The sequence below is a fragment of the Cherax quadricarinatus genome, chromosome 5, assembly GCF_038502225.1.
Source record: "Cherax quadricarinatus isolate ZL_2023a chromosome 5, ASM3850222v1, whole genome shotgun sequence".
Taxonomy (NCBI): domain Eukaryota; kingdom Metazoa; phylum Arthropoda; class Malacostraca; order Decapoda; family Parastacidae; genus Cherax; species Cherax quadricarinatus.
Genome location: NC_091296.1, coordinates 4,657,003 through 4,662,945, shown reverse-complemented (window position 1 = coordinate 4,662,945; position 5,943 = coordinate 4,657,003).

Here is a 5,943-nt window from a genome sequence, read left to right as displayed (position 1 = left end):
TTCTGGTGAATTATTCTCAATAACTTCATATTTATAAGTTTATTAGCCTAAAAATAAATGACTAAAATTTTAGTGTAAGATTAGTGAAAAATCTGTGTAATGTGAGTGTAAAATCAGTGTAAAATCAGCATAAGAATGAGGTTCTGAAAAGTCTGAACTTATTTACCTCTCACATTGTAGTGAATTATTCTAAATAACTTCATATTTATAAGGGTTTATAATAGACTGGTGTGGGTGGCATCCTGGGGGATAAGACTGAAGGCCCACAATGGAAATAGGACAGACAGCCCTCGACGATGCCATGTCTTTCTTGTATTATCCTGGGCGGCTAACCCTCCGGGGTTAAAAATCCGCAAGTTTTATAGCTGGATGGTTAGCGCACTCAGCTCACACACTGAGGTCCAGGGTTCGATTCTCCTCCGATACGGCTGGAAAACATTGGGGAAGTGTTTCCATAAGACACCTGCTGTCCCTGTCCCTATTCACCATCAGTGTAAAATGGGTACCTGGGTGTTAGTGGACTGGTGTGGGTGGCATCCTGGGTGTTAGTGGACTGGTGTGGGTCACATCCTGGGTGTTAGTGGACTGGTGTGGGTCACATCCTGGGTGTTAGTGGACTGGTGTGGGTCACATCCTGGGTGTTAGTGGACTGGTGTGGGTCACATCCTGGGTGTTAGTGGACTGGTGTGGGTCACATCCTGGGTGTTAGTGGACTGGTGTGGGTCACATCCTAGGTGTTAGTGGACTGGTGTGGGTCACATCCTGGGTGTTAGTGGACTGGTGTGGGTCACATCCTGGGTGTTAGTGGACTGGTGTGGGTCGCATCCTGGGTGTTAGTGGACTGGTGTGGGTCACATCCTGGGTGTTAGTGGACTGGTGTGGGTCACATCCTGGGTGTTAGTGGACTGGTGTGGGTCACATCCTGGGTGTTAGTGGACTGGTGTGGGTCACATCCTGGGTGTTAGTGGACTGGTGTGGGTCACATCCTGGGTGTTAGTGGACTGGTGTGGGTCACATCCTGGGTGTTAGTGGACTGGTGTTGGTGGCATCCTGGGTGTTAGTGGACTGGTGTGGGTCACATCCTGGGTGTTAGTGGACTGGTATGGGTCACATCCTGGGTGTTAGTGGACTGCTGTGGGTGGCATCCTGGGTGTCAGTGCACTGGTGTGGGTCACATCCTGGGTGTTAGTGGGCTGGTGTGGGGTCACATCCTGGGTTTTAGTGGGCTGGTGTGGGTGGCATCCTGGGTGTTAGTGGACTGGTGTGGGTCACATCCTGGGTGTTAGTGGACTGGTGTGGGTCACATCCTGGGTGTTAGTGGACTGGTGTGGGTCACATCCTGGGTGTTAGTGGACTGGTGTTGGTGGCATCCTGGGTGTTAGTGGACTGGTGTGGGTCACATCCTGGGTGTTAGTGGACTGGTATGGGTCACATCCTGGGTGTTAGTGGACTGGTGTGGGTGGCATCCTGGGTGTCAGTGCACTGGTGTGGGTCACATCCTGGGTGTTAGTGGGCTGGTGTGGGGTCACATCCTGGGTTTTAGTGGGCTGGTGTGGGTGGCATCCTGGGTGTTAGTGGACTGGTGTGGGTGGCATCCTGGGTGTTAGTGGACTGGTGTAGGGTCACATCCTGGGTGTTAGTGGACTGGTGTGGGTCACATCCTGGGTGTTAGTGGACTGGTGTGGGGTCACATCCTGGGTGTTAGTGGACTGGAGTTTACCTGGAGAGAGTTTCGGGGGTCAATGCCCCCGCGGCCCAGTCTGTGACCAGGCCTCCTGGTGGATCAGCGCCTGATCAACCAGGCTGTTGCTGCTGGCTGCACGCAAACCAACGTACGAGCCACAGCCCGGCTGATCAGGAACTGACTTTAGGTGCTTGTCCAGTGCCAGGTCACAGTGTGGGTCACATCCTGGGTGTTAGTGAACTGGTGTGGGTCACATCCTGGGTGTTAGTGGACTGGTGTGGGTCACATCCTGGGTGTTAGTGGACTGGTGTGGGGTCACATCCTGGGTGTTAGTGGACTGGTGTGGGTGGCATCCTGGGTGTTAGTGGACTGGTGTGGGGTCACATCCTGGGTGTTAGTGGACTGGTGTGGGTGGCATCCTGGGTGTTAGTGGACTGGTGTGGGTCACATCCTGGGTGTTAGTGGACTGGTGTGGGGTCACATCCTGGGTGTTAGTGGACTGGTGTGGGTCACATCCTGGGTGTTAGTGGACTGGTGTGGGTGGCATCCTGGGTGTTAGGTGACTTGTGTGGGTCACATCCTGGGTGTTAGTGGACTGGTGTGGGTCACATCCTGGGTGTTAGTGGACTGGTGTGGGTCACATCCTGGGTGTTAGTGGACTGGTGTGGGTCACATCCTGGGTGTTAGTGGACTGGTGTGGGTCACATCCTGGGTGTTAGTGGACTGGTGTGGGTCACATCCTGGGTGTTAGTGGACTGGTGTGGGTCACATCCTGGGTGTTAGTGGACTGGTGTGGGTCACATCCTGGGTGTTAGTGGACTGGTGTGGGTCACATCCTGGGTGTTAGTGGACTGGTGTGGGTCACATCCTGGGTGTTAGTGGACTGGTGTGGGTCACATCCTGGGTGTTAGTGGACTGGTGTGGGTGGCATCATGGGTGTTAGTGGACTGGTGTGGGTCACATCCTGGGTGTTAGTGGACTGGTATGGGTCACATCCTGGGTGTTAGTGGACTGGTGTGGGTGGCATCCTGGATGTCAGTGCACTGGTGTGGGTCACATCCTGGGTGTTAGTGGGCTGGTGTGGGGTCACATCCTGGGTTTTAGTGGGCTGGTGTGGGTGGCATCCTGGGTGTTAGTGGACTGGTGTGGGTGGCATCCTGGGTGTTAGTGGACTGGTGTAGGGTCACATCCTGGGTGTTAGTGGACTGGTGTGGGTCACATCCTGGGTGTTAGTGGACTGGTGTGGGTGGCATCCTGGGTGTTAGTGGACTGGTGTGGGTGGCATCCTGGGTGTTAGTGGACTGGTGTGGGTTACATCCTGGGTGTTAGTGGACTGGTGTGGGGTCACATCCTGGGTGTTAGTGGACTGGTGTGGGTGGCATCCTGGGTTTAGTGGACTGATGTGGGGTCACATCCTGGGTGTCAGTGGACTGGTGTGGGTCACATCCTGGGTGTTAGTGGACTGGTGTGGGGTCACATCCTGGGTGTTAGTGGACTGGTGTGGGTGGCATCCTGGGTGTTAGTGGACTGGTGTGGGGTCACATCCTGGGTGTTAGTGGACTGGTGTGGGTGGCATCCTGGGTGTTAGTGGACTGGTGTGGGTCACATCCTGGGTGTTAGTGGACTGGTGTGGGGTCACATCCTGGGTGTTAGTGGACTGGTGTGGGTCACATCCTGGGTGTTAGTGGACTGGTGTGGGTGGCATCCTGGGTGTTAGTGGACTTGTGTGGGTCACATCCTGGGTGTTAGTGGACTAGTGTGGGTCACATCCTGGGTGTTAGTGGACTGGTGTGGGTCACATCCTGGGTGTTAGTGGACTGGTGTGGGTCACATCCTGGGTGTTAGTGGACTGGTGTGGGTGGCATCATGGGTGTTAGTGGACTGGTGTGGGTCACATCCTGGGTGTTAGTGGACTGGTATGGGTCACATCCTGGGTGTTAGTGGACTGGTGTGGGTGGCATCCTGGATGTCAGTGCACTGGTGTGGGTCACATCCTGGGTGTTAGTGGGCTGGTGTGGGGTCACATCCTGGGTTTTAGTGGGCTGGTGTGGGTGGCATCCTGGGTGTTAGTGGACTGGTGTGGGTGGCATCCTGGGTGTTAGTGGACTGGTGTGGGGTCACATCCTGGGTGTTAGTGGACTGGTGTGGGTCACATCCTGGGTGTTAGTGGACTGGTGTGGGTGGCATCCTGGGTGTTAGTGGACTGGTGTGGGTGGCATCCTGGGTGTTAGTGGACTGGTGTGGGTCACATCCTGGGTGTTAGTGGACTGGTGTGGGGTCACATCCTGGGTGTTAGTGGACTGGTGTGGGTGGCATCCTGGGTTTAGTGGACTGATGTGGGGTCACATCCTGGGTGTTAGTGGACTGGTGTGGGTCACATCCTGGGTGTTAGTGGACTGGTGTGGGGTCACATCCTGGGTGTTAGTGGACTGGTGTGGGTCACATCCTGGGTGTTAGTGGACTGGTGTGGGGTCACATCCTGGGTGTTAGTGGACTGGTGTGGGTGGCATCCTGGGTGTTAGTGGACTGGTGTGGGGTCACATCCTGGGTGTTAGTGGACTGGTGTGGGTGGCATCCTGGGTGTTAGTGGACTGGTGTGGGTCACATCCTGGGTGTTAGTGGACTGGTGTGGGGTCACATCCTGGGTGTTAGTGGACTGGTGTGGGTCACATCCTGGGTGTTAGTGGACTGGTGTGGGTGGCATCCTGGGTGTTAGTGGACTTGTGTGGGTCACATCCTGGGTGTTAGTGGACTGGTGTGGGTCACATCCTGGGTGTTAGTGGACTGGTGTGGGTCACATCCTGGGTGTTAGTGGACTGGTGTGGGTCACATCCTGGGTGTTAGTGGACTGGTGTGGGTCACATCCTGGGTGTTAGTGGACTGGTGTGGGTCACATCCTGGGTGTTAGTGGACTGGTGTGGGTCACATCCTGGGTGTTAGTGGACTGGTGTGGGTCACATCCTGGGTGTTAGTGGACTGGCGTGGGTCACATCCTGGGTGTTAGTGGACTGGTGTGGGTCACATCCTGGGTGTTAGTGGACTGGTGTGGGTGGCATCCTGGGTGTTAGTGGACTGGTGTGGGTCACATCCTGGGTGTTAGTGGACTGGTGTGGGTCACATCCTGGGTGTTAGTGGACTGGTGTAGGTCACATCCTGGGTGTTAGTGGACTGGTGTAGGTCATATCCTGGGTGTTAGTGGACTGGTGTGGGTGGCATCCTGGGTGTCAGTGGACTGGTGTGGGTCACATCCTGGGTGTTAGTGGACTGGTGTGGGTCACATCCTGGGTGTCAGTGGACTGGTGTGGGTCACATCCTGGGTATTAGTGGACTAGTGTGGGTCACATCCTGGGTGTTAGTGGACTGGTGTGGGTCACATCCTGGGTGTTAGTGGACTGGTGTGGGTCACATCCTGGGTGTTAGTGGACTGGTGTGGGTCACATCCTGGGTGTTAGTGGACTGGTGTGGGTCAACTACCATTAGAAAACATCTTATCTCCCTAACTACACGAATACCACCTGGTGGTTCACACTTACACTCACTCACTCATTTGACCATAAACAGAAATATTAATCTCAATCTTAAAATAATGAATCCTGTGATACTCCAATACTGAAACTATGTACTGTGCCAAAACAAAAGCATTCACATTGATAAACTCACAAACTAGTATTTAGTCACTTAGCCATAATACCAACTTGCCTCATAATTTGTAATATTTTAAAATTAAGAATTAAACTAAGTCTACCCGAAATGCCTAGCCATGCTAGGTGTTCTAGTGGTACACTCTGTAATCATTATTTTACTACATGTAAACCACACAATAACCAAATTCTGTAAACTCAGCATTGTAATCCTTATAGAGAATAAACTTTGAATTGAATTGAATGTATGGATCCTGCCTCCACTGGAGTTTACCTGGAGAGAGTTTCGGGGGTCAATGCCCCCGCGGCCCGGTCTGTGACCAGGCCTCCTGGTGGATCAGCGCCTGATCAACCAGGCTGTTGCTGCTGGCTGCACGCAAACCAACGTACGAGCCACAGCCCGGCTGATCAGGAACTGACTTTAGGTGCTTGTCCATTGCCAGCTTGAAGACTGCCAGGGGTCTGTTGGTAATCCCCCTTATGTGTGCTGGGAGGCAGTTGAACAGTCTCGGGCCCCTGACACTTATTGTATGGTCTCTTAACGTGCTAGTGACACCCCTGCTTTTCATTGGGGGGATGGTGCATCGTCTGCCAAGTCTTTTGCTTTCGTAGTGAGTG